This window comes from Bombus pascuorum, chromosome 11, assembly GCF_905332965.1.
Source record: "Bombus pascuorum chromosome 11, iyBomPasc1.1, whole genome shotgun sequence".
Lineage (NCBI taxonomy): Eukaryota > Metazoa > Arthropoda > Insecta > Hymenoptera > Apidae > Bombus > Bombus pascuorum.
Window position 1 is genome coordinate 921,472 of NC_083498.1, and position 27,814 is coordinate 949,285.

The following is a 27,814-nucleotide window of genomic DNA, read 5'->3' on the forward strand; positions in this document are numbered from 1 at the left end:
AGTGGTATTAATGTCTGACAGCACCTGTCGAACGGTAAAATCGAAACTCTGATTACGGACCGTAGTAACGTGAATTTCTGTCCGTTTATCGAGCCATGTATAACTGTGCTGCCGCGATATCGTTTCGAAATCGGTGAAAAATGTCATGAATATTTTGAAAAGATTGCATTGTAAAAATTTACGTGGGCGCTATAAACATCTTACAAAAAAGGAAATACACGATACGTCTTTCACTACATTTCAATTTTTGTAAACAATAGGTATAGATATGCAGCAAAGTATCCGATTTATTTGTAAATTTAACATGGCATGTCGTTTGTATTTATACGTTGAAGAAATTACGAACGATTACTCTATTGAGACCGAGAACATTTTCTGCTATTGTTTCCGAAAAATAACATTTTTATTGTAAAAACGACTAGTTTAAAGACAACCGCGGGTACACACGAACTCAGGATAGAAGGTCGGTTTAGGAACGATAATTGGCACGAAGGCGAACGTTCCGTCCCTTTTCGTCGCGCCTCCGACAGAATTTCGTAGACCAGGGACGAAATTTGATTTGCAAATTCAGTTAAATCCCCTTCGCCTCCTCGATTCCTAGTCATCCCTTCTTTCCCGGCGGTAACCGCACAGGATATACGCACGCTCCGTGATGCTGTCCTGCAGGACGCCCTCCGGGCCCCGTGGGAGAGAAGGCCGAGAAAAGACGCGTCGCATGAATTTTAATTTCACTTCGCCTCGTCGCCGAGCGCGATGCACTTGGGACAACGTAACGAGCAGCTAAAGTTTTTTGAGGAAAAATTAAAAGTTTCGCCCACGTTCATCGCCCCTCACACCCTTCCGTCCTACGTTTCTTTACCCGCCATTCCCTTCGACTGACGAGCTACACTCATAGGCCAGAAACGTACTTCGTCGACCAACACCGCACCGTAATGTCTCGTAAAGTAATTAAGTTGGTAAGTTAACGGGACCAACCAACTTCTTTCAGAATCTTGATTTGTTTTTCATAGATTCAAGTATTCCGTTTTCGAGCATTCGAACGTCTTTGATAGGTCGCTACTAACACCACAGAACATAGATTGAATTATAACTATATAACTTTAAGGAATGTTTTTAATGTTGTCGTAAACTTTCAATAATTTTAATGGATTAGTAGAATAGTTCAAGCTGAATTTTTTCTGGTACCGCGTACCATTTTAGGAAGATGAATAAAAATGAGCCTCTTTATAATATATATGTCGGATCATCATTGGAAAACGGGGCGTGTGATGAGTCTCGCTACGAGTTGTCCATAGTTGTCTTATAGCAGATGATGTTTGTTTATGGGAATGCATTACAAAAGTTAACAAGTGATATCGGTGATTGAGTGATCGAGATGTCTATGACGATGAATTTAGGTTCGATAACGAATACACGGTCAACGGGCTGACGATTGCAATTAGAAACTCGATGTACGTGTTCACTGGGCTAGTCGAACTTATCGGATTGCACCTCGGTCCAAGTGGAACTGCCCTCATATACTCCTCTCCGTATTCCTCAGGTCAATTCCTGTTTTTAAGGAGAGTTATTTAATTACTTTATACCTCTGTTAGGTACTCGTCCCTCCCGAGACCCTGGCTACGTTCAGTGACTCATTATATCACTTCGAGCCCAAGCCCACTGTCATAAATCTCGGATAATCATAATTGACTTAACTCATAAACAGCTATTTCTCGGTTTTATTGTTTAAGTACGACAATAATAAAAAGTCTGGACTAAAGTATTGGGGACCCTCCCAAATACTCCGAAAGAAAGGCTCCGGCGTCCCTTCATCTCCGACATATAAATAAATAGATATGAAGATGGTTCGGCAAATGAACAAATAAAAAAAATTAGGGAAGAAGATATATGAGATGAAGAATAAAAAAGAGAAGAGAACACACGATGTAAAAGAGTTTTGATGTCGAGCCGGCGCAATCTGCTGGTATCTAACAGGGGCGGAAGTATGGACGTGCGCGCGCAAGAAAGCAGACGAACAGATTTGCAAGCCAGATTGAAATTTTGAAATTTAAATCTTGTCGAGACTTAAGTTTAAAAAGTTCACTGCTTCACGAAGGGACAAATGCATGTATTCCAATACGAACAAGGTCTTGCTAATTGTCGAACAATTTTGTCGGGAACAGAGAAATTCCACGATCAAACGATCTTTTGTATTCTCTGGAATATTGTTTAATGGTTATCGTTACGATATTAACTTTCCCAGAGCACGCTTGCAACCCGTACTATACTATATGATCGTATTCATAAAGAAATTATAGCGTGTGCTAGTACTACCACTTCGATAACACCGTAAATAAGAATGTTAGCGAAAATTAGTTCAGATAAATGTTATATGGTTTGAAAAAGGGGAACGGATAATGCAATCCTTTGCTTACAACACTTTGACTAATATCATTCGCAAAATTGTCAAAATGGTTTCATTCTACATATTATCAAAACAAATCTGTGAAAATATATACGTATACCCTGATTCATTCTTTGAATGCCCTTAGTCAAAATCAAACACACAGCGTTTTGGATTAGAAATGGATTAACGTTTGATGGAAACGAAAGATTAATCTAACGAAGAATAACAGTTTCGTGATAGTTATATAAAAAAACAGATCTCGTCGTTCTATCAGTTCGCAAATGCCATATTTATTCGCGATAAATGAGACCACTTTTGCCGACGATCTTTCGTCAACCTCGTTCTCAACATTAACAAACCGTACCATTTTCCCTTTATTTGTTGCCCTTCTCGAACTCTTACATCTTTCACAGTGTATTCGTTTGCTGGCGAAGTAACTCGTTACTTCACTTTGTTCTTTGAATTGGATAGTTTTCCATTAGCAATCATAACAACGTCCTTTGGCCCATGCCTCGAAACTGATGGAGACGACGAAGAGGGTGCCAACCAAGCAGTTAGGGTGAGTTTGTTTATTCAAGCTTCCGCGTTACCCTCTTCACGCTACTGACGGAGGTTAGCCTTGTTTTCCACCCACGTAGTTCGTGTTAATTTCCATTTTTATTACAAAGTGAATTGCACCCCTTCTCTATAGTTCTACACTCAACCTTCTTGTCTTTACGTTCGCTATGACCTCTCATTACCGATGCAATCATAATAACTAATATATATTTTGTATCACGTAACTTACGTACATCAATTGTGACTGGTTCCAAATAGTTAACTTACCTGAAACAGAAAAGAATACGATATCATTAGCTCGCTGTAGAAAAGAATGTGACAGTCCTACTAAGAATCGAGAGTACAGATCGCTTAAAGTCACTAACATTGCAAGAAGTAAAACTGTACTTCAAACTATTTTACGCATTAACTCTCATTACATAACACTAATGAATGGTCACTTAAAAGAGCTAACAATAGAATGGTATGTATTTTACAACATCGAGATACACTCTACTAACCGCAAGAATGGAAATATTTAAATAAAAAGAATTATTATCTAATTTATAAGGTGACGGTGGAGTATCGAATGTCTTTCTCGCTATTATCTTTAGCAAAATTTTAAAGCTGTATGGAATGCTTCTACATTAAAAGACGAGTTTACTTCAAGTTAATGACATTAAAATTTAAATTTCTAAATTTTAATAACCAGTATTCTGATCAAACAAAAACTGTGACATAGCACTCAAGAATTTAAGACAAGTGATAATTGTTCGTTACATATTTCTTTCTCTATCGCTTGTATGAGCAAGCAGGTGTGGAGAAGACATGCCACGAACGTATCCCGATCGTTGAAACACTTATACGACTTGACGACCAATAAAAGTTTCAAGATTTCCATCCCCTTCGGTCGACGAATGGAAGAAGGCAGGTCGTATAAAAAGGAACTAAGAAATATCAATACGCACTATCGAGCTTCTTACTACTCAGGAACTGCTGTGGCCATTGGGGACAATTGAGCATGAGGAACGATATTAGCAATAAAGGCGTAAATAAGTTCCAAGTACCTTCCCTTGTGACGTTTATGTTGGCTAGGCTATTGATTTAAATTCGCCTATAAAAGATAGCCACATAATAATATAATTCAAAAAGCTCTTTAATAATGAACATTCGATTTAAAGGTGGCAACAAATAATAAAATTCTAGACTGAAAGTGCAAGTTATCGATATGAAACTTTATACACGCGGAAGGAAAACGTTAACATATAGAATATATTTCATTTATTATACCTTATCTAATATATTTTAATATGTCAAAAATTTGTATGTATAAATCTAGTGAATGTTACTTTCAACGGTATTCAAACATTTTCTAAATAATACCAGTGTGTAGAAGATAGAAAAGATTGTGTGGGAATCATTAAAAATTGAAATGAAGCTCGCTTGATTTAGTTAGACGTACAAACGCGGTATTCGTATTGGACATATTGAGTAGCAACCAGTTTGAGTATCGAGACTTCCCTAGTACTCAACGGTTATAGAGGGAGAACCATAACGGAGTATAATTCAGTACGGTTCTGGTATGTATAGTGTCTACTCCATTCTCCGACAATGCAACGTACAAGCCCCCTGTATCCTACTGCAACGCCCTACCGTAATGCATTATACCTGAGTAGGACAGCATTTATATACCCTACTATATGCGCGAAGGTACATAACGTACCTGACCTCGGTATGTTCGTGCAGCTAAGTTGTATGCGCGACAGGATCTCGAATCGTATTAAAGGACACCATCACCGATGCTACTTACTTTAAAGAAAAAACAATTGCACGAATTTCGATCAATTTACGGGACGCAAGAAGTTTATTAGTACACTTATATATGCACAGTCGACTATATAACAGACAGATTTCGAAGTATCTTAAATCATGGTAAAAGATTTGGAAGTTCTATTCTATGTTCGAACAAAAGTAATTTAGCTATACGAAAAGGTCGATTTGATCCTAAACGAAATACAGTTTGCGTATCGCGCCATGATTTACAAGCGATTAACTAGCAAACAAAGTGTCACTATTTTGGATGTTCCTGGTGTAATTTGTGCAACGACATTGTCTGTCTGGATGATATCTCAGATTACGTCCAAGAGAAGGGAATAGGGATGGTGGGAGTTTCTGGTAGCAACCGCTCCTGCACGTTCCCGTATTCTACGTTCCGTTCTTCCGCCCCTAGGAAATAGGGGAGTGAGATTCATTTATCTTGCTAGGGATCGCGTTGCACCGCGACAAATGCAACATCACCGAGAGAACGCACCGCTGAATAAACTTTCGAAGGAATGCTGGTCTGCCAAATAAACGCCCGCGGCTTGTTCCGGTAAAAACATTTTTCTGCTATCGATGAAAACCCGTCGACGACAGTAAACCACAAAAATGAGAAAATCGGAAATGTCACGAGAGGGAAAAATGTAGAAACGTCAGTCACCGTATTTCAAAGAATAAATATAAATTGCGTTATTAACAAAACGAAAGGAATGAAAAGGGAGGATGAAAAGTCAAAAGTTCTTCTTACGTCGCCATTGCGAAATGACAAGCACAACGAAACAGAAGCTGTATCCGTGTATGCGCAAGGTTTACGAGAATTCCAAAGCAGCTTCGCACTGCGTGAAAGCTAACGAAAACCTTTCTGAACATGCTTACGATGCACCCCTACATACATAAATACATATTCATCGCGCTATTCTGTCCTTTTCGACGTAAATCTTTGCTTTCATCCGCGTCAATCGGGGCTACGAGATGGAAATTGCGAAACGCTAGTGCACGCGGTGTGCCAGTCGATAGGTATTTCCACATCGAGGAAAAATACGTTACAAATCCAACTTTAACCTCTTTGAGATTCCGGTCACGTAGCCTCGTCCAAAGATATATATCGTATATCGCCTGCCGCGTCGGTCCTTCTTCACATACCCCACTTTCGAACCTCATTCCAGCCACTTCAGCCCACCTTTCCAGCTAATGTCACACGCGTACTGAAAAGTTATACCCACGGCACAAGCACAGCCCGAATAGCTTTCGCAAATTCGTCCAGTTCGATATCATTCTAACGCATACACGTTTAAACGTGGTTTGACAAACAGTAGAAGTATTTCAATATTTATCGAATGAAGAAGTAAATGAAATTGACAGTTCTTACGCTTTATAGTGCAGCGTATGTCTAGCCAGTGACGATCTATTCTACTTATCGTTGAAAGTAACATCCAAAGCAGAACGAATCAAATTTCGATTTATGAATTACTCCACGGTGATTGTAAAGTAAATATGTATAACCATTTTTGCAATTCAATTTTCGTACAAATGATTTTAGTAAAATTGTCCATTGAATCCTTAGTGAATTGCGAATACGAATTGAATCTAATCGTTCTCTTAACAAAATTTACCAGTATTATATAACATTCCTCATATATTATACGTGGTAAAATGAATAATAATATTTACGTAAAAGAAGAAAATGTTGAACGCATTTGAAAATGGAACAGGTGTGCACTGTTGTTTGAGAATAGTCCGGTCTCAAGGAACAACAAATATTCTATGCACATATTTAGCGACTGTATATTATTTCAAAACAACGAGCTCTTGTATCGTACAACGAATTGTTGTTTCACTCGTACTTACAAATACCGCATCTACTAAATTCTGTTTTCACTGTATTAATTTTTAGCGCTTCATGTATATACGATGAAATTTTTCGTCGCAAAATTATCATATTTTGATGTTATGGATGCGCATAACGATTTAGTTTAGTCAGTTAGATAATTGATTAAAATAAGTTGCTTTAATTTGCATCGAACCTTCTGTTTCTCTTTACAAGAATATGGAAATCTTGACGAATGCTGTACTGTAGTTATATCTCTATTTTATAATGGTTTAACACTTTCTATTATTACCGAACTTCACTATATACTATATACGTAGTTACATTTACTCGTTATTATATATTCTTTTCAATGATCACTTCCCACTAACTCATCACTTCACTTTCGTATCGCAAAAAGAGGATAATTATGTAGATAAAAATGATTGCTAATTATAGCCGTATAGGCATGATTCCCAATGTTACATAAATGTAAACGTGTTTTACAATAAAATTAAACTACAGAACTAAGTTAGAAAAAATGCTTAGTATTTTAACAGATTACGTAATGAAACAAAGACTAGCCGCGTTACCAGAAGCGAGCGATTTAAATTGACGACAATAGGATACAGAAACGAAAAATGTCATACATATTTTTTTCTTAATTAATTTTAAAATGATCAACTCGATCCATGGTTCGTATTACACGAGAAGGGCATTTTGATACTTGAAAGGAGCAACGGACGAATATTTCATAAAACCAATAGCCGTTCTAGGAAGCATAGCACTTTGAAATATTGGTCGTTCTAAGTAAATTCATAAAAACTCCGGCATGAGAATTGGTTACATCCGAAACCCATTCCACACAATTGCACACCACATAGACAATTTCGCAGGAATATCAGAGTATCCTTAAGCTCCCGATTACCGGCTTTGGAGTTTTGTTCTCAGAGGAGGCAACAGGTTACCAGCACGCGCCGCTCGCCGACGACTCGTCGAGTCGACCACGGGGACGATCGCGTGTGCGTGTCTGCGCTCTCGTTTCTCTCGCGTGTTCCTCTCTCACTCATTCTCTCTCTCTCTCTCTCCACTCTCTCTCCCTTTCCTCTCCCTCTTTCTCCTATTTTCGCTGCATTTCTCTCCCTCTCTTTCTCGCTTTCTCTCGTTCACCTATTCGCCTCGCTTTCCTTATTCGGCCCGCGCGTCTCTTTCCACCTTTCCTATTCTCCTAAATATATTCACGACCTAACGAAAGCATATATGTAGGTATTAATGATAGATGCGTGTACAAATCTAACCTATGATCCATATGCGTGGCTGACCAACGAATGTCCTACGTCGCTGGACGGCACATGTGCTACAAGGACGTCGCAAGCAACCACGAGGACGATCACCGCACAAGTCTGACAACCTGCGTTCTCGCTCCCTGAATCTCTCTCTGCTGCGCGTCACTGGTGTGTGTGTCTGTGTGCCTGTGTCAAATGCGGTGCGTACACGCACGTGTCACCCTCTCTCCACGATCTCCTCTCTGCTTCTACTTTCTTCTCCTCTTGAACAACATACGACTGGACATAGGTGACTCTTTCCTCACCCTCGATATTACTTTATTTCGTTCTGTTTCGTTTATTTTTTTCTTTTTTTTTTTTGTGTTTGTTTTGGTATCAACGTTTTCGATCTTCGGGTCGTTTAATTAGTTTATTTTCACTCTCGTACGAGAGACACCGTCACAAGAAACAGCAAGCGGAAACTCGTCGAATGCAAAAACCGTGCACGGAAACACGACAGATACGTACGAGAGATTCTGACTGTGAATGCGCAACACGGATAGGGGACGGCAGAGGGGCTCTATTTCACAGGCTTTTTAACACGATTTCGAAAAGACACGCAGCGCGCGGCGTGGCGTGGCGTAGCGACGAGTCGGATGGCTGACTGGCGGAGAGCCGACGACTCTCGTTCGGTCTCGGTTCTCGGTCGTGGCCGTGGGGATCGCTGCTGGCTGGTAACACGCGCGGGAGGGTGCCCGCCGGAAGGCTAAAGGGGGCAAGGAGGTGGAAGCCGAGGGAGTTGGTCGTTCGAAATCGGTGGTAGGGTAGCGGCAACGGTGGTGGCGAACGTCGGTTCTGCACGACCATCGGAGGGAGAATGGTGAGAGCCGAAAGACCGAGCGAGAGGGAGGCTAAGAAAGAGACGACGACATTTCTGGAGAGAGAAGAAGACAGGCCGGTAAAAGTAGAAAGTTGAACCGAGACGCGTGGAACTAGAGGGAACAGGAAAGGGCAGGAAAGAAGAGGTGAGCAACGAGACCACGATGAAAAGAGATGGGCGATCATTGCGCGTGGTCGTAACAGAGGGCGCTCTCTTTCTGTTTCAACGCTCGTTGTTGGAAGCAAGGCGCACGAGAAGAGAGCGAGCCAGCGTGAGAGGGTGGAAGGGCGGGAGGGAGAGCGAAAGAGAACAAGAAGGAGTTAAAACGATCGAGAGAAAGTGAGAAGGAGAGAAGTAACGGGGAATGAAAGAGGGGGAAGGCGCACGGGGTTGCCTACCCTCCGTGTAGTGAAGTAGCAACAGGCGGCCGCGATTCTCTCTCTTCTATCGTAGGACCGATGAGCGTCGCGCGCCACGTTTCTCGTCGGTAGCAGCCGCCGTTGCCGTCGACGCTATGACGTCACGGCATCGTGACGTAGGCGTGGTCACGGATGCGCACTAACACCTCGCCTGTCACCGTTGTCATAGTGACTGCTTCGCCGATGCCCGCGTTTCGCCGCTGCTGCCGGTACCGTCCCCGGCACACCATCCCTCGCGACCTGCTGCGTCGCTGCGCACTCCTCTCTCAGACCATCCAGTAACCCCCTACACCGGTTCAACCCTCTCTACTAACACTCTCCTGTCCTCTCCTCTCCTCTCCCTCCTCAGGCTCTCTCTCTCTCTCTCTCTTCCCCTTTCTCACCCTTTCTCTCTCGTGCTCACCTCGATTCGTCCTGCTTTGCCACACACACTTTCTCTCTTTGTCTTCGTTGCTCGTCGAGCGGAATACGCCGCTACCTTTCGATGAACGTCGACGGTGCGACGCGCACAGCTTGAAATCCATGGTGGAAAGAAGAGAAAAAGCGTGGCCGGTGTGAGCGAAACGAAGAGGATCTGTTGTCTACAGGGAGAGAAGAACGCGCGCGTGTACGTAGGTACATACGTGTATGTAGTGGCATACGCGCGTTGTCACGGTAACCGTAGCTCAAAACAAGCCTGCGCATTTTTCAATTCGAATGCACTCGCTGGGAAGCAATGAGGTTATAATGAAGTCCCTGCATACCCGTCCGCTATACCTCACGCGCGCATTGCCTTCGTGTTTCGTAACGCTGCCGCGCGTTGTCTATCAGTCCTATATCTACGAGTATGCCAATGTACAGGGAGGGATAGTATGCCGTACGAGGAAGCCACGCTTTTCCTTTGTCGATACTTTTCGGTCGACGTACAGAATTTCTATAAGTCGCCCCAAGAATGCAACAAACGCGCGCGTCCTGCCTCGTATTAAATCGCGCGCATGCGGTCCCCTTTCGGCGACACGAAAGACGTCCGATTCATGGAATTTCTGTTCATTTTCATCGCGTTTCTTCGTATTGTTTTAGCTTATTAGTTGCATTCGTTAAAATATGTCGACAGAGTTCACACGGCGTACTATATTTCGATCTTTGAAAGTGATTAATAGATTAAATATATCGTTTAAAGGTGTAATCTACGTGTGTAGATTAAATATAATTTTATGATTTTTTATCGAGATCTTGCGATGGATAAATTTTGTTTAAATTACACGTCATACATTTTTAATTAGCTAGTCGTATAGCTTGTTCTCGTTCCGAGAAAAATTCGTTAAAATACGAGAACGAGAAAGTTAATTATAGTAGAAATAACCAGACCCCAAAAGGTTTATACCTCACGATTCCGAGTTCCATGGCAATACAACTAGTATTGCTGGCGATTATTATGCATTAGAAACGTACGTCATGGCTCACGCACCGTGAGCATCGACACGATCAAGTTCCGCCTAAAGCGTCTGTCCTGTGGTTCGATTCAAACTCAACCATTAGTCGCGAGGTAGTTGTTATATGTATCTGGGCCTAATGAGATTTCCATGTAGTGTGAATGAATTGCTCCGGATGCGTTCCTGCACAGATATCCCTATACATAAAGAGACACGTATACGTATATACGGCATGATCGTTTCTGCATGCTTACCGCGATGCCTTTGTGCTTCATTATCGTGATTACTTTTAAATTACCTACGAAGAGTTAATAACTGCACGGCTACTTGGGAAGTTACAGCAGGTACTTTAAAATTACAACCATGTCAGTTTACGAAGTTGATAAACTCGGAAGATGAGTTTCCGAAGCGACTAAAGGTCACGATTTTTAGTTGGATCATTGACGTTTAAGGATTGGCAACATTGAGCAAAGTTAAACGTTACGTCACGAAGAAGTTTGCATTGTAACGAAAAAAATTAACTTTGTCAACGGCAAAATACGTCGTTAGAAGCGTCAACGTTGTGTATAACTTTATGACAAGCTTTCACTGCGAAAATTACGTCTAGAAAAGAAAAGGGAAAATATAAAAAGAAAAATTCTTGAAACAGAATTTCCGGAAACGTTTATAGTTTTTAGTTTAAAATGATTCTCTCGATTTATTAAACGAAAAAGATCGAGGAAGGTTCGATTTGTAGTAGAAAGTAATTGTTACAAGTTGGGTTTCTTCGCGAATTCGCTTGGTCGGAGTTTCCATTCGCTCGGATACAAATGGATTCTTAATTATCCTTAATTCGCACCAAATCGAGCCTGCAAGCGTGACGAGCAGCGCGACGCGGCCTGGTGTCATTAACGAAATAATGGGAATTAATTTTGATTAGTGCTTCGTTTCGGCAAATCAATCGCGCTCTCGGGAAAGCGATTCAATTCCGCTATTATGGATTTCGATGAACAGACTACGCGCATCCAATTATTTGATTCTGAAGTGTGACCTTTCTGACAATATTTGCACACGCGTATAAAATCATCGTATCCATATACAAACCGACATTTATGAAGATTTTTTACAACTTTGATTTTCTCTAAACGCGTTAAAAATCTACTCCATCGCGTAAATTGTTTTTTAAACGATTTCTCAAATTTATGTATTTTCTGTTTCACATTTCTTTGTCTTTCTGTCCAGATTTCTTCCTTTCTCTAGTATTTGATACATGCTCGAGTTTATGGACTAATTATAATAATATAAGGTAGTAGATCACATTCTCGTACCCTGGCAAATGAAATTACAAGAGGCCAATAATCTGTTACATGATAATAGGATTAGCAAAACAGAACAAAGAAATTCATCGAAATAAAAGTTTAACAATGGCAAGGCTTCCAAGGAATCGTTCCCTCAGAGGTTACCTAATTAAATTTCGATTGTAAACCTTGTTAGAGGCGATTTACGAGCGTAGTTCCATGCAAGGACAAATAAAAGCGAGCAAGATCAAGAAAACGAGATGTTTGATCAATTTATATAAAGAAGAAAGCAAGAGGTTCGTAGCTGGAAGACGGATGTGAATTCGAAAACGTGCTTAAACGAAACGTTAAGTCGTTGTTTTTTCAACGTGTACTCCTCGGACGCTTCGGATGAGGTAATTATACAATAACGACGGTCGACGCAGTCGGTTCGTATATCCGTAATATAAGAGAGAAATAGGTTCGCCGTGTACGAGGGGGTTCGTGCTTCGCAAAGCGATTCTATAAAGCAGAAAAAGCGGGAAAATACACGATTCTACGTACATGAAATTGAGTTTAAAAATGTTTGATGTTGATTGTAGGTAATTCAATCAGAGCGTAGCGAGTAATGAGACGGAAGCGGGGCTAAAACCCAGCTCGCTTGGGCAAATGCTCGTCGACCACCCACCGTTACCCCTCGTCCCGACCTACCGTCGTTTCTTTCTCTCTCCTTCTCCCGCTCTGCCGATTCCCTCCGCTCGTTGCGTGTCTTCATCCCCCTCGATTCCCGACTTTCTGCTAGCAAATTCGCTCGTACCGTGAATATGAATTAAGTTGATACGATTTGGACAATCTAGTAGACGGGTGCAGGAGAAGGTAACCAAGAGCCATTATATCGAAGCAAATCGTCCGGTGGTGATTTTCCCTAAAGTGGATCAGTGTGCATCGCGTCGGAAAGAAACGGGTATACCGTGTATTCCGTTTGCCAGTGTACCTCGCGCGGTGATTTTAATAATGGTCGGAAAGCATGTTACCGAAATCATTTTTCCACTAAATAAATCCAGCCAGTCGCTCAAGGGTAGAACCTCGTAATTAAAATAAACGACGTGAAAGACTGCTAGGCGGAGTTTTACTGTCTCCTAATGAAAAGCCTCGTCAAGCATCCAATGTAGTTTTGCTACAAGTACGGAATAATTTTCAGCCGTTTCCGTGGAATGGACGCGGGCCGGAAAAAATGTACCATGGAACGCTATTCACAGATTTCATCGTGCGACTAGCCATTGTTTTCTGCGGTCGAAACTCCAAAGCGCCGTGTCGGTAACGTTAGACCAATGGAATCGCAATCTCGACCACTATGCGAGATGGAGACAGAGGAAGAAGGTGGAAACACAGACGGAGACGGTATAGCTGAAACGCGTACCCTGGTCGCTGGTCGCGTAACATTGTTTCGTATGAACATATTGTTTACGAGTTCATACATGCAAAACAATAAAGGGATTCCGATATGCTGGTACGTTCTCCTCTCTCGTTCGAAACGAACCTATTCACTGGAACTTCGCTGTTACACCGACCGTAAGTTTCTAAAGTTTGCGCGATGTAAACCGCTGGAATCGAATACGCTCCGGTCAGATGGTGACCGGTAACTCGCGAAGATCGATTCGATATTCGTCACTTTAATTGCCATCCGGTGAATTTTACAGGCTCCAAGCCATCGCACTACGCATTAGTATTTTACGCAGCGATGTATTTTTATCAAGCGGAGTTTTCACGAAGAAATTTATGTACTTGAGAATAAGATACAACGGCGGTTGAGGCAAAGATTTATGCACAATCCTCGAATTTCGTGCTGCGTTACAAACTTCAGATCGTACGATTACAAATTCGAGCAACTTGGAATAATAAATATCATCTTGAGAGTAATATCACGTATACGACATAACGGAAGTAGTGGATTCAACAATGAATCCAGGAAGAGATACAGGGCCATCATCGAAAGTTAATGAACCTTTCAATTCTGGAAGGACGTCGAATGGACGTTTCGAAAAATGGCGCATTCCATTCTTGGTGACTGACAGCCCTCCAATCACGGGGATGATAGTCGACTCACAGCACTCGTTTACTCGCTCCAATGGATATTCTCGCATTTTTACTTTCCAGGAATTTCAATTTTTCCCAATCGTATATATACGAGGCATTTTCTGAAATCGAATGGACGTCAAGTCTCATCCAGCTCGCGGCTCGACGAATACCGATATCGCCGAGATTTTTATCCTTCTATCTATAGCGATCTACGACATCGCTCTTTCACCAGCGTTTACGATCGGTTCAACCTGCTTTACGAGCGTTCGACTTCTTACCTCTTTCAGTCTCCTTAACGACTGTCCGTTCCATGTCGACCTATCTCTATTCCCCTCTTTGTCCTGTTTCAATTCTTCTCTCCTACTATCTTCGTTTCATTTTATTCCTTACTGAAAAAGACAACGCGATGAACAGACGTATCGCTTTCTTTTATTGGTAATACGATTGACTCGAATTTCAATTCCTAAGTGAATACTACCGCAGTTAAATTTCGGACCAACAGTCACATGAACTGATATAATTATTTTATTCTGTATATCTATTTCTATACGCTTCACGTCCACGTGAATCCGTACCTTTTTAGTATTATCGGGTATGATTCTACTTTTATATTTCATATATTTTATTCTCTATAATACCAATCATTAAAATCGATCATATCGGCCGTTCATTTTTATATCACGTGTAACATGCCTATCTATAATATTTGTGTAGCTCTAGCATTGGCGAACGTTCTGTTCGGATGCACGAAGATCTTCACGCAGATGCAAAGGTTGTAAAATATTATGGTTCGCCCATGGTCATAAATGTAATCGATCGTAGCCGGTCGTACAACCGCTATCGGATCGCAAATCAAAGAATTTCCATGAGCCTACAATCATAGCTGGTGCGAAAATATAACCTTTGCCTTCGTTGTAGTTACATATACCACTGCCTTATGATCGTTTTCTTTTTACGGCTGACCATATAATTACCATTTAGTGTCTACGAGAACAATATACGATGCAATTCTTGCGTTTTATCATCGGTTGACGCGCGATTTAAAAAATCATGCAGTCTGTGCAACGTTTGCCCTAACTCGCGAAACCTGATTTCTTCGCAGCCCTTAGGGCCGCTCACGAGGACCGTTTGTTGGTAATCTTATACTACTTTTGGTAAAAGATGGAAATAACGTTGGATCAAGGAAGACAAAAGTTTTTCTTTAGGCAATTACAATTGTTCCGAATCATACTTCTCGTAAAATCCAAAGGACTGGAAACAAAAAAGATACAAGAGGAAGAAAGAAAGCGGCTCGGTTGTTATTCTCGTACAACTGAACTTAATTCCGTAACTCGATCGGCCGCACCGGATAAAACGTATCCACTATTCTATCCGGTAAACCGCATTACCTTCGTGAACGACTGCGGTTCCTCGTCAAGGCTGAATTACTAGAGAGATGTAAGAGAAAGTGGTGGGTTGAGAGTGAAAGAAAAGATGGTGAAGGTAAAATAGGCGGAAGGACAAGAAAAGGCGAAAACGGGACAAAAGTCGAATGGAACGAAGACTAAATAGAATGAGCCGAGAAGGTACGGACATGGAAGAAATGCGAATACCATACGGAACGAAACGAAACGGAGAGAAAGAGGTTACCTTGAGACAGAGCTGGCGGGCAAAGAATGGTGGGCAGTACAGAAAATGAAATCCTTTTAAGCCAACCGGCAGCCCCTTTCCAACGTAAAGGAAGGTTCGTCTCATCTACGGTAGGTACGACATCGGCATCGGATTAGCGTAAAATCGAAGGGCGCTGACTTGGTCGCTCGTAAATTGGCTACAAAGTTTGGAGAGAAGGCAGAGACGGCAGTGCCGCCGTTCGATGTACCAGTGGCGGCGAAGATGGTGGTAGTAGTGGTGGAAGTGGCGGTGTTGGCGAAGCACAAAGGGAATCGATTCCCGGTGAATCGCGATCCACGTTTCGGCTAGCTCTCTTGCTCCTATACGCCATTTTGTCTTCCCGAATCTGTGACCATCAGCATGCAAAGTGGATAAAGTTTCTAGACTACACTTTCCGTCGCCCTTTCTTTACTCGCTTCTCGCTTCCGATTCCTATACCTGGCCGCGCGCCACCATCACACCGCCACCACTGCCGACTCCAGCAGCCGCTATCACCACTGGCGTCCTTATTCGTTCGTCTCGTTTCGGTTCGTTCCTATTCCAGATTGTTTCTCCGCACCTCGAATCTTCGTGCTCCTACTCGCTCCTTCGATGGTTCTTTCGTTCGTGTCTTTTCACATTTTTCGTTCTATTTCGCCGCGCTTCGACGATCTCGTCTGCGCAAGAGCTCACCGAGACTGACACCGGTTTTACAATACCGGTGTATCGATGCGCTACAACACCGATTTCAAACGTATACGAAAACCATCCGAATTCAAGCACGAAAGAGTAGAATACGAAATTCCTTACGCACCGAAATAAAGCCGTTGGAATATGAATATAATAAGTGCAGCGGATTCAATTTGAAGATATACTTTCGAAACTTGCTCGACTCGCTTCGATTACATCCATATCGATCTACCATGTTGAACTTTAACAAAAGCGTACTTGCAAGATTCGTATCTTTCTTTTGCTTTTATATTTCTTTTATTCGTTTTTCTTTTTTCCTTGTAATTACATTCCGCAACTTCTGAAAATCGAGATACTCTTATTCTAGCCTAAACTACATTATGCGACGCACATCCTTGAAGAATATAAAATCACAATATCCGTATGATAATTTGACAGGCTTTATTTTTATGAAAATATAATGTCATTTCTGGCATAAAATGTTTTTAATAAATTCCCTTAATATAGTTCCGCATTTAATGCATAAACTCGAATAAATTGCTGAGATTGATTTAATTTTCAACGTTTACTAAACGCAGCTCTGTATTTGCTGATGTATCATTACCTTCAGGTTGTCATTATGATAAAATATCGAATGCAGCTGTATATCATATAAATATAATACTATCGTTTGGGAATATACCAATGATTAATAATACGTCGAGTCTTTTAACGATCTAGATCGGTATTAACTATTTTCACTTAACGAGCAGTAATAATTTGCTTTATTTACGTAAACAACAGTAACTAGACGCCGCCGCCCTTCCGCAAAGAATAAATAATATTTCAAACGGTGTTCGGAATAACGTTTCATCGATTGTTCCGATTACTTCGTTAATGTTCACGTATTATAAAATCCGTCGACAATAGCGATATCAATGTGTCATTATCTTCACAAAGTATCGCATGTAATAACATATCTTATTGAGTGTAATTATTAGTTGAGCGAAGTCGATTATACGTAATAATTCTTTCCACGTAAACAAACCTTTAGATTCATTTCCGCATGATCACCTGTTGAAACGAATCTTTTATCACTGCTAATTATCACTTTATCACCATATACGTGTATATGATTCTATCGTGTTGTATGCAATTTGATATCGGTTATCGTGACACTAATATATACGCCTAGATAGATGCGAGTTAAAGTTCAGATATACATATGTAGCGTTGCAGAAACGCAAGTGCATGCTCGTGCGAAGACAAACAGTTGTACGTGTCCTGTCATATTATCAGTTATATACGAATCGCATGAAACGATCTAAACGTTATGCTTTAACAACGAATATATTAAGAGAAACGATTATAGCTGATAACCATTGCGTTACGATATAATTACCTGGACAACGAGAATTAATATTCGGAACAACACCCAAACAAGCTACTAATGATTTTGTACGTTTAATTATATTCAACTTATCAAAGTTGTCTTAAAAATGTTGTCGATATATCCAGTTATCCACGAAATCTCGATATTATAGGAAACAACATCCCTAATGTGAATATACAACCGTTTAGATCAGCAATAAATTAAATCGAATATTATCATAACGTATAGTTAGGTGTATGGTTGTACTCGTCCAATTAAATTCCTACGATATAAAAATAAATACTTTCGTATCGACTGTTCGTCGTAATATTTAAAAAAAAGGATGATTAAATTCGTGATACGGAATGGAATACAAACAATGGGGCACGTCGTGCAAAATTGTACTTTTAATTAAAAACAGGCAGAGAATAGTTTTTCTCGTTATGAAAATTTCACAGCTTCCATCCATCCAATCCTCTATCCCGTTCGAAATTCCTCACTTTGAGGAACAACGAATTAATTTATCACGCTGAAACTCCAACGTCAATTAATATTTCCGCAGTTTATTATAAATTTACAAGGCTCGCACGGGCTCTTGTCATTCGTAGTCTCGACGACGATCGTTTAAAACGCATCATAGATACGGCTACGGGTAAAAACAGCGTTCCTATTGGCGTTACATCTGGCGCGTATCTCCCTATCGGAAGTGACATACGCGTCGGGATTCGAATTCCACGATTTTGCAGAAGAGACGTGGCCCTTGCTGTTCGTGCTACGCGTCAAGTATTATCGTATCACCTGTCGGTACCTCGATGATGCACCGATGGCAATTCAGTTGGTACAGCCTGCGTATGCTTGTTAGGATGATGCAGACTTCGTAGAAGGGTCGTGCAACGTACAAATACAAGCGCAAACATGGACGTGTGAGCGCGCGTGTTCCTGCATTCGCACACACCGAGCCGGAGCATCGGTATTCGCGCGTAATAATACCATAATAGGGTCAATATATTAAGTCTGTTTCTCGACTGTTCGCAAGCAAACAAGCCACGCACAGCCTACGTACAAGCTTATAAGATGCAAAGACACGCCAATATTATTTACGTCGAGGGAACGCAGCACAGGACTACAGCGTACACGGTTGCCGCAATATCGATTCTATAGATATTATTCTTGCACGCATCGTATTTGCTTTTAATATCTACCTGATACAAATTACAAGAGGACTTTGTTCGTACTGTTACGATTATGGTCGACTATTATCGCGAGAAGGAGAGAGTATATTAGGAAGCGAGAGACAGTATGAGACATAGCGAAAAAAGATCTATAATGGTTGGTTATTTATAGAGAAGAAAAGCGTCGCCTTGACCTTTAATTCCCCTAGTCAACGGAATTTTGTTTGTCAATCAATAAGCTATATTTTAGTATGAGAATTATCTCGTTCGACGTAGCATCGTAGATTTTGAACGCGCTATAAAAAGGAAAGTGACTAAGAGGGAACGATTTAACCGTATTACAAAACAGCTTACTCCCATTCGTCGAGCAATCTTTCATCTTGTATCTGGCTAACGAGTGGCGGGAGAAAGTGAAGAAAGAAACAGTAAGAAGAGAAATTGAAGTCGGTGAGATGCAGGCACAAGCTCTGGCCCAGTATATTACGGTATCCGGAGCTCGATCGTGCCTCGAGACACGTTATTCAATTACGGACTAAGAGGTGCAGAGCGGATGGAGGGTAACTCGGAAGAGCCATTTTCTCTTCAGTGCCCACTGGAGCTCAAGCTGGCTTCTATCAGAACAGAATCATAGAAAGACAAAACCCTACCAGAATTTCACTCCGGTGCTCCTTCGGAAGAAGGAGCCGGTGTACCGATTTGAAGGACAGTCGAAACAGGGCAGGGAACCCGACCAGCTGGACAAGATTAGGCAATCGAGATGAGGGTTCGATATATTGAATTATGGAGTATGTGGCACTGATTGAGACCAGCTTCGAGACGTGGATTACAAGCTGCCGTTAAGAAGATTCTCCTGTCTTGACTCTCAATGACAGCTATTTCTTTCCCAAAAGGTTAAAGATTCTGAGCATCCTGTTAATTTCCAACAAAGGTTTCCAGACGCCTTCTACGTCGAATCCCTATATCTTGTTCAAGTTTCGTGTCATAGTCGCGTTCTCAGTTTAATTGCAGCGTAGACGTCAATTTACACTTTTGTGGATGATTCGTTAAAACAGCATAGGAGCACCGGTTGCGCAAATATGGAGATTAGACGGTACTTGGGCAAGTTATATAGGTAGGCCTATGCGATTAGTACGATCGATGTTGATAAATTTGAAGCACAGAGAGGAAATTAAACAATCGGCGTGTTTCGATATGCGCATACGTACATAGTATTGGTATAAACACCGTGTTTAAACAGAAGAGACTGGTTGGAATATAGCGCGATATTGTCCCGATTCCCCTAACAGAATAAACGTATGTATAATAATGTACATATGTAAATGGAACAGAGATATTTCCGATGTGGCGTCGATTAAACGTAGTAATAGAGCGTGGCTTGCAATTTCCTTTTTTTAATTCCGATGCAAACCCATAGCCACCAAAATTTTACCCGTACTCCACCATTCGTCCGTTAATTGCCTTACCGCGGTATGGTTCAAAGTGAATACTTCCAATAAAGTGCAGCCGATTTTAGCGTGCATCGTTTAAAAAAATGTATTCTCCGAAGTATCGATACGCGACGTAATTTAAAGCTGCCCCTAATTCCGACGTACGATTTTAAATCGGAAGTAAGATCGAAGGTACATCGGCTTACAGCGCTCATTTCGATTTGGAGAATTTTACCAATTAACGTAATGATATCTGCGCATTTTACGTGAAACATTATGCTTCGCAGAGTCAAGTATTTACGAAAATATTACTCGACGGTTCCCTCGTTGAGTGACGTTGCAATTAAACGCGAGTGAATTGTTTTTTTCATGAAACAAAGGTAAATATTATTTATCGACGAACAGGTAATTAATCTGACAAAGGTTCGACAAATAACGTTAGCACACGAAAAACATTTGCACGTTCTAAAGCAAACAGTATGGTGAAACGTCGCAACTTCGACACGACCGAAATGGTTTTTGTGTCCTGACTAATAACACCAGACGTAATATCATTATATTTTTCAACTCTAGTATATGCCACCGTACCGTTTAACAATTCATGTCACAAGAAATAAACGAGTTCCATTCATTTAATTATCCTCGTATCATATTATAATATTCACATGCTTTTCACCATTATTTTTTCTTTTTCCTTTTTACAAACTTATCAATAACGACTCCTATCATCAAAAACTTCAATGCTAATCGATAAAACGAAGTTTTAGAGCATGTATAAAAATATGCAGTCTCCTTTATATAATTTTAAAGCGGTCATTCTATGAAGACTAAAGCTATGTAACTGGTCGAGGGAGACCTTTGTCTTTGTTGGCCAAATGTTTTCCGCAAGACGTAACGAGGGAAGCGACTTCTTCGTAGTAGAAAGTGGCAAGTTTTAAAATCACCTTCCAATCGGATAAACGTAGAATTACTCTGATTTGCGCTGTGATTCCCTGCCGACACGGTCCTGCTCTTTCCCAACCCACAGGCCAAAGTCTGAGTAGCTAAGATGACAAAGTTTCCGCTACGGTAACGCTCCTGTCTAGAAACTGTTCCGTTATTTCTCTTTGCCAACTTATTTGCAATCGAGATATAATGTCCTATTAATTTTAGATATATTACCGTCTACATCCGTTTGCGAATTCTTTCTGATCAAATATACATTTTTAAGCGATGTTAATTAAGGATAAGCAAGGCATACTGAAAGATATTAATAATAAGGTATAATGCTTTTGCTACGTACAACGGAGTTTCAAGATAATCGAGTATATTTTTAACTTAATTCATAGTTATTTCCGCTACTTATACCAAACGGTTTTAAAATTGAAAATAAAAGCTAGATATCCATAAATAAATTTTAACCCTTGACTTTACGAGTGACTCGGATATTGTCAATTTCACGTGAATTTAATAGCAATACGTTAAGTAGGTCGTGCGCCATATATGTTGTTGCAGCTTGATATTATTAGGTAAACGTTTTCAATTGTTACGCAAACTTGGATGGATAATCGCAAACTGCGTGAGCAGCGACGTATAACTTAAACAGTTCGGAGTACTGTGCCAAATACAACAGGAAACTAGAGATTTCACTGCAACCTTAGATCGCTTCATAAATATCTTTACGTGCTCCTTCTCTCAAGTGATTTATAAGATGAAAATATTTTCTCGATGCAAAGAAAGTACTTCATCGATTTCAAATTTATTTGAAGAAACTACTTACGTGCTCTCTTATAATTAAATGAATGAAATTCGAAATCAAAGTAGCCGATATTAATATTAAATCATACACGGACATGAAAGGCTAGTGGAAGATATTTCTCGACATCGTATTTTTCGCTTTCCCCCAAAATCGAGAAAAGAAGAGGAAATCGAGCGTGATGTCGCATGGGCGTAGGCGCGAAATTATCCCGTCATTGCATAAATGCATAGGCTAGGTGAGGAGGAAGTGGGACGTGGGTCGAGCACTTTGTCGTGTCCCCTAAAATATGGAGGCTCCATCGCGTTATCCTGGTCCTTCATGGATAAGAAAAGGAAGACTTCTTACATATTGCGTCGGCACTGCATAAATGCATGTTATTCATGCAGCGCATTCGTAGAGCTTATTTTTCTTTCTTTTTATCTTCTGTGGTTTCCGTCCCTCCCTCCCTCTCCTCCCTCTCGTTGACCCTTTTTTTTTTCTTCTTACTATATCGCCGTTTTCATTTTCCATTTTTAAATATACTTGTTCACGTAATTATCAGCATATAATTTGTTAACGATATAACATTGAAAAGCATCGTATTTGTTTGTAAAGAGACACGAATACCATGTGCCTTCTCTTGAAATAGTGTGGACAAACCACGGTCTGCACTTAAGCGATTGCTCGCACCCATTGTGGCTTTTTCCAACGAAACGAAGATTCACCGCCCCGTGGCGTAGAGCGCGCCATGAGTACGGAGCGTGAATCCATTTTACTTCCGAGGCGGACTCCACATAATAGCCGTTAAGAAAAACATTACTGGTATATATCACAATTTGTTTCTGTCAGTTGCACGTGGAAAACTATGAATACGACGACCTTATTTATTGGCATTAAACTGTACGTCCGTTTGAGAAATGGGAGTTAATTAAAACTGAAATTCAAGTTTGCTCTCGGTGAAGTTATAGAACTCTTCTAGAAACGATGATATTAGATCAGTTAAAAGTTTTACCATTTAATTAGGTAGAATTTCATTTGCTCACAACAAATGAGAATTTCCGCAATCAATGCGAAAGTCCTTCGGGTATTCTCTCGTACACGTTGTTACGTAAAGTAATTGTATTTTCAAAATTCTCCAAGTATTCTGAAGTTTCTCACTACGTATTAAATTCTCTGGAAAGTGCATATGGGAAACCCTAGGCGATGCAACGATTCCCTCATTTAAAGAATAAATTGTATTACAAACCGTGCTGGCAGTGTTTAGCAAAATTCAGCGAAGAGTTTTCGATGCGCTAACACGTTGAAACACCTTGTTGAAGTAAAATAAATTGAAATTATGTAAAATCAATGAACGCGCGAAATAGTTCATTTTCCTCGGCTGATAACAAAATACGTTTGCAGATTGGCCTAACACAGTTGTATACGTACACGCGTGAAGAGGGTAGGAGTACTTGCCAAGCGGAGATCAAATTAGACATTGGTATAGGCGCGTTATTGCGGGCTCGAATTTGCCAAACGAGATATCGAGGATTGGTTGTTCGAAGGGGAAGAGTTAGGATAGTCCCGTGATCCTTAGAGCGAACACGAAGGGGTTGAATCCGATCGAGGGGAGGTCACACGCGACGAGATGGTGCTCTGCTCCGGAAAATGACCTGTCACTCGCGACACGTCCCTTCTTCACCCCCTTCATGTTCCGCTGTGGAACTCTCGGTTTTCTCCTTTACCTTCTATCGGGTCCTTTTTTTTTTCATTTTACTCCAGATCTCGTCCTCTCTATCTCTCGTCTTTTTATTCAAACCCTCGTGTCATCTAAGAATCAACCGACATTCATTCGTTGCATCGCAGCCAGAATTTAAGGATTAGACGACACCTAGAATTAGATTCCTCTCTTTTTTATACGAGCATTGGTAATTGTTCTTTTACATTGTTTTTTATTAGTGACTCTTCTTACAGTAATTTTCCGAGAAAAATGTACCTAGACGTAGTTAATACATATTTCACATTAGAGAATAGAGTTATAAACCCTTTGTTGTAATATCAAATTTACACGGGGTACAGAAACGATTGTACTATTTGCTGGAAGGTATGGTTTCAATAAGTAACAGAATTTCGGTACACTTTTGTTTGATAGCGGTAAAAATTCCTCCGAAATGTAGAACATGAACTCATCGCTTTATTCCGACATATCGATACGGTAACGTATTCAAACACTGAAAGCTGTTCAGGTTTAAAGTTGCTGGATTTAACAAAGCCGAATTTTCAGAATATATATTCCAATAATATTATACGCGTAAGTATATGTGCCATAAAATTGTCAGAGAATATGTTAGGAAATGATTTTCAAAGTATCGTTGCAAAACATTATACAACGCAACGTGGAATTTCTAATACAGCCGCGGCGGAGATGATGTTAAATAAGAAAGTGAATAGAAATAAGGTATATTTAATAATTATTCGCTAGATGGTTCGATATGGAAAAAGCAAATTTCAGGAATTGGTTAAAATCGCGTTTATTGGATTGTATCGTTTAAAATCAGTGCACATAAATTGAAAAGTTGGATACATTATAAAAGTAAGTTTAGAGAGGGATTATGAAAATCAGTTTAATTGCGGTAGAAAAGAAAACTGAAGATCAATTGTGCTCCATTAATATGCAGCAAAGACGAAAAGTAATAATAAATGGTCTTGTTGTTGATCGCCCTGAAGGTAAACGAAATGAAAGCTTATATTATTCTAATTAAGGTCCTTCGAGATAAGAAGCTGTCGTTAGTGAAATGGAAAGATAAAGAAAAAGTAGTAACTCTCGATGCAATTTGCAATTAATTTCCAACCTTTCCTTTCGTAATATTATCGAAATCATTTGTCAAAGAATTTAACGAAATTTTAAAGGAGCGTCACATTAGTAATACGATTTTATCGCATCCTATATATGGAAGAATAAGACAATCATCGTCTCTCAAATTACTCTGCTGTAGAATTTCGCGTATCCCGCTACACGTATGTTATCCATCGCGGAACGGTTCTCGGAGAATTGGATTAATAAAATTGGGAAGCTTTAATGTATTTTGCTTACATCCATTAATTTCAGATTATGTAAAAAAAAAAAAAAAGGAATAACAATGCGAAGGATATGCTTCGAAGGGTCGATGATCCTCGACCCATCCAGAAATTGAAATATGCTGTAGCTGTCAACTTTCGTCTGAATAATAAACTTTTTTCGTCCAGGAGAAATTTAAATTGCTTGCTATCGAAGACGCTGTTCTTTATTCAACACCGTCGCCAATCGACGCCCTAACATCATGGAATAGGAGACAAATCGAAATGAACGAAGAAAAGAGCCGTCTTCGAAGCCCCATCGTGAATATCGAAGTAGACAGAGAGACGTTAAAGTATGGATATTTCTAAGAAATCCAACAGTGTGGAGAAACTTATTAAACAGCGATATCTTTTTCATTTTCTACGAAATCGGAAAACTTGCGAATTATACAAAATATTTATCGTTATCGATCATATTTAAGTAAAATGCATTTTTAAACGATCATTTTAATTAGATTCCATAATATTCGGTTTGCTTAAAATTATATACATATAATTATATCTATCAACGGATATATTGACAAACGAATGGCCATTCTAAACGGTTGTTGGCTAAATATTTCTTTAATATATTGACGAACACACAAGAGAATATTTCCTTCGTTTCTACCTATAAACGTAGGTGTCGCGAAGCGCTCTTCTTCTTGCCATTAGACTTCGCCAAAGTTCCGAGACAAATGCTCTATCCTTTGTTTAAAGTTTCATTTTCACCTGGCTTTTCGTCATCAAATTGCTGCTACCAACGTACACATATTTCACTACAAACAAAGCGAATTTTAACGCAATGCTTAGAAAATGTGTCTACTGTATTTCGCTTTGCATACACAATATCTTAACCGATGATGTATATTATAACTTTTATCTCTCAGTTTGTTTCCCCTTCGCGATGAAATTAAGGCGGATAGAACGTTAAAGCAAAACGAATAATTTCCCATAGAATATATTTAATTATATAGAAAAGTAGCGATACATTTAAATTTTCTTACTAAATAATATACTCACTTGTCTCCTTCTATATGGATTTTGCTGAAAAAGTGGATGAAAGAACGAATGTTAATCGCGGATCGATGTTATTCGCGAAATGTCTAGTTGCCAGTTCAATTATGTTTTATAAAGTTCAATAATGAATATGTTGGTTACCGAGAATTTCTAAAAAACACAGGCATTGTAGCAACCGTGTTTTGAATGAATGGAGGAGGGATCATTCACGTAAGAAGGCTTCGACATACTTCGAAAGATGTAAAATGCCGACAGTGCCGTACTTACAGATCTCGTGCCCGAATGGTATGTCAGAGCAGATCAATACATTCTTGTACGCCTCACCGAATTCGCACGACAAGAGTTGCTGGCTGCTGGGTTCGTACTGTCTGTGACAGCTTCGAATATAGACGGAGACCCAATAAATCCTTAACGGTAATACGAGTAGTCTTGCGCTTCCAAATTCGATTACACGAACAGAACGATTTTACCTTTCATATGGTTTGCTCTAGATATGCACACCCTTTCACGATAATATATCTATCGGTCTCCTGACATTCGTTGTACAAATGTTCTCATCGATCGATATCTTAACGTTGTCGAGTTCAGACTGCGCCGTTAATTCCTTACTCTCAAATATCTGGTGCTTAGACACTATCGGGTGACCGAAATAGTAGTCCAAATTAATCGTGAATATTTAAAGAGAAGTTAGGCATCTTTGCGATAAAGCTGCGGAATACACGATCGTGTCTTCTAAACGTCGAATTCACTCATAATCGTAATCATAATTGTAACATTCAGGCTATATACCGCAACTATCGGTTGTTGTTTCTTAAAAATTGGCATACGTCCGGTTCTAAAATTTCGCAGAAGCGAACAAAATCTGATACGATGTAAACAAACTGTCAGAGGCAGTTTCGCAGACAAAGAAACGTGAATTATAGGGTACGTGGTGGTGAATGCAAACACTAGACGGGAACAAAAAGAAAATCTGCAAACGACGTACTTGAAGGTTCTCTTCTACTTTGGTAGCCAGCAGGCATTATCGTGCAGCCGTAATTTATATTGGCATACTCACGCTCCCCAGTTCGAGGGGTAGTTGTAAGAACTTGGTATCTAATGTGTATCGCCGCTGGTGGTGCTTGCCGCAAGCTCCTATAACCCGAGTTTTCCCCCCTGTCCGCCCTCGTGGCCCATTCCAAAACTCTCCTTTACCCTTCTTCCTCGCTGCTTTATCGTTACATTCACCCAAAATCTATAGGTTGGTCTGGATACAACGCAACTAATCCTAATTGTTCAGAAACTTTTCAGATACCTCTCTACGTAAGTTCCGAAGTTAAGTACCGTGAGGGTTTCCCAACTGGGCCGAGTCATTCGAGCGTCGCCAATTGCATCCAGTACAAGCAGTTCATTATTAACCCTTTGCAAATAAACGCAGTCGAATAGGCGGCGTCTCACTTTTGCGATTCTACATTCGATCAGAATTATTTCCTTAAATCCAAATGTCTCGCTGTTGTCCTATTGCCTTTTATACCTATCGTTTAATTTCGATGTATAATAAATATTAAAAAAAGATAACAGCGATGAAATTACGTTCTGCCGTTATAATGGCGTTTTCCGATGCTGTAAGCAAAAGCGAAATGCCACTTATTTAGCAGCATTTATCCACAAAATTAAAGCTGTTAACCTTTGACGGCGTGCGAGAAACCATTTTGCATTTTCCATTAGAGGCACTCTATTTGAGACACATAATAAATCTTGATGGTCAGTTTATCGAATTCGCGGCTCCAAACAATACCACTAACTTTGCTCTACGTTGAATTTTTACATCGTTATTTCCTAACTAATGGCTAATTCGTTGGAAATGTTAGCCAAGACCTACGATTAAATAGCAT

General features: G+C 40.2%; 1 protein-coding gene across 11 annotated transcripts in view; it reads right to left on the reverse strand.

Moving 5' to 3' along the window:
- LOC132911689 (CUGBP Elav-like family member 4) overlaps window positions 1-27,814 on the reverse strand; it is a 571,541-nt gene that overhangs the window by 229,400 nt on the left and 314,327 nt on the right. For 2 of the 11 annotated variants that reach the window (XM_060968525.1, XM_060968511.1), the window contains exon 1: window positions 7,847-8,698. The exons of 7 other annotated variants lie outside the window; for them this stretch is intronic. The gene's annotated coding sequence lies outside the window, so the exon portion shown is untranslated. Of the gene's footprint in view, window positions 1-7,476; window positions 7,496-7,846; window positions 8,699-27,814 lie in introns of those variants that run through there. 2 more of the 11 variants (XM_060968515.1, XM_060968518.1) reach the window with 2 other exon arrangements.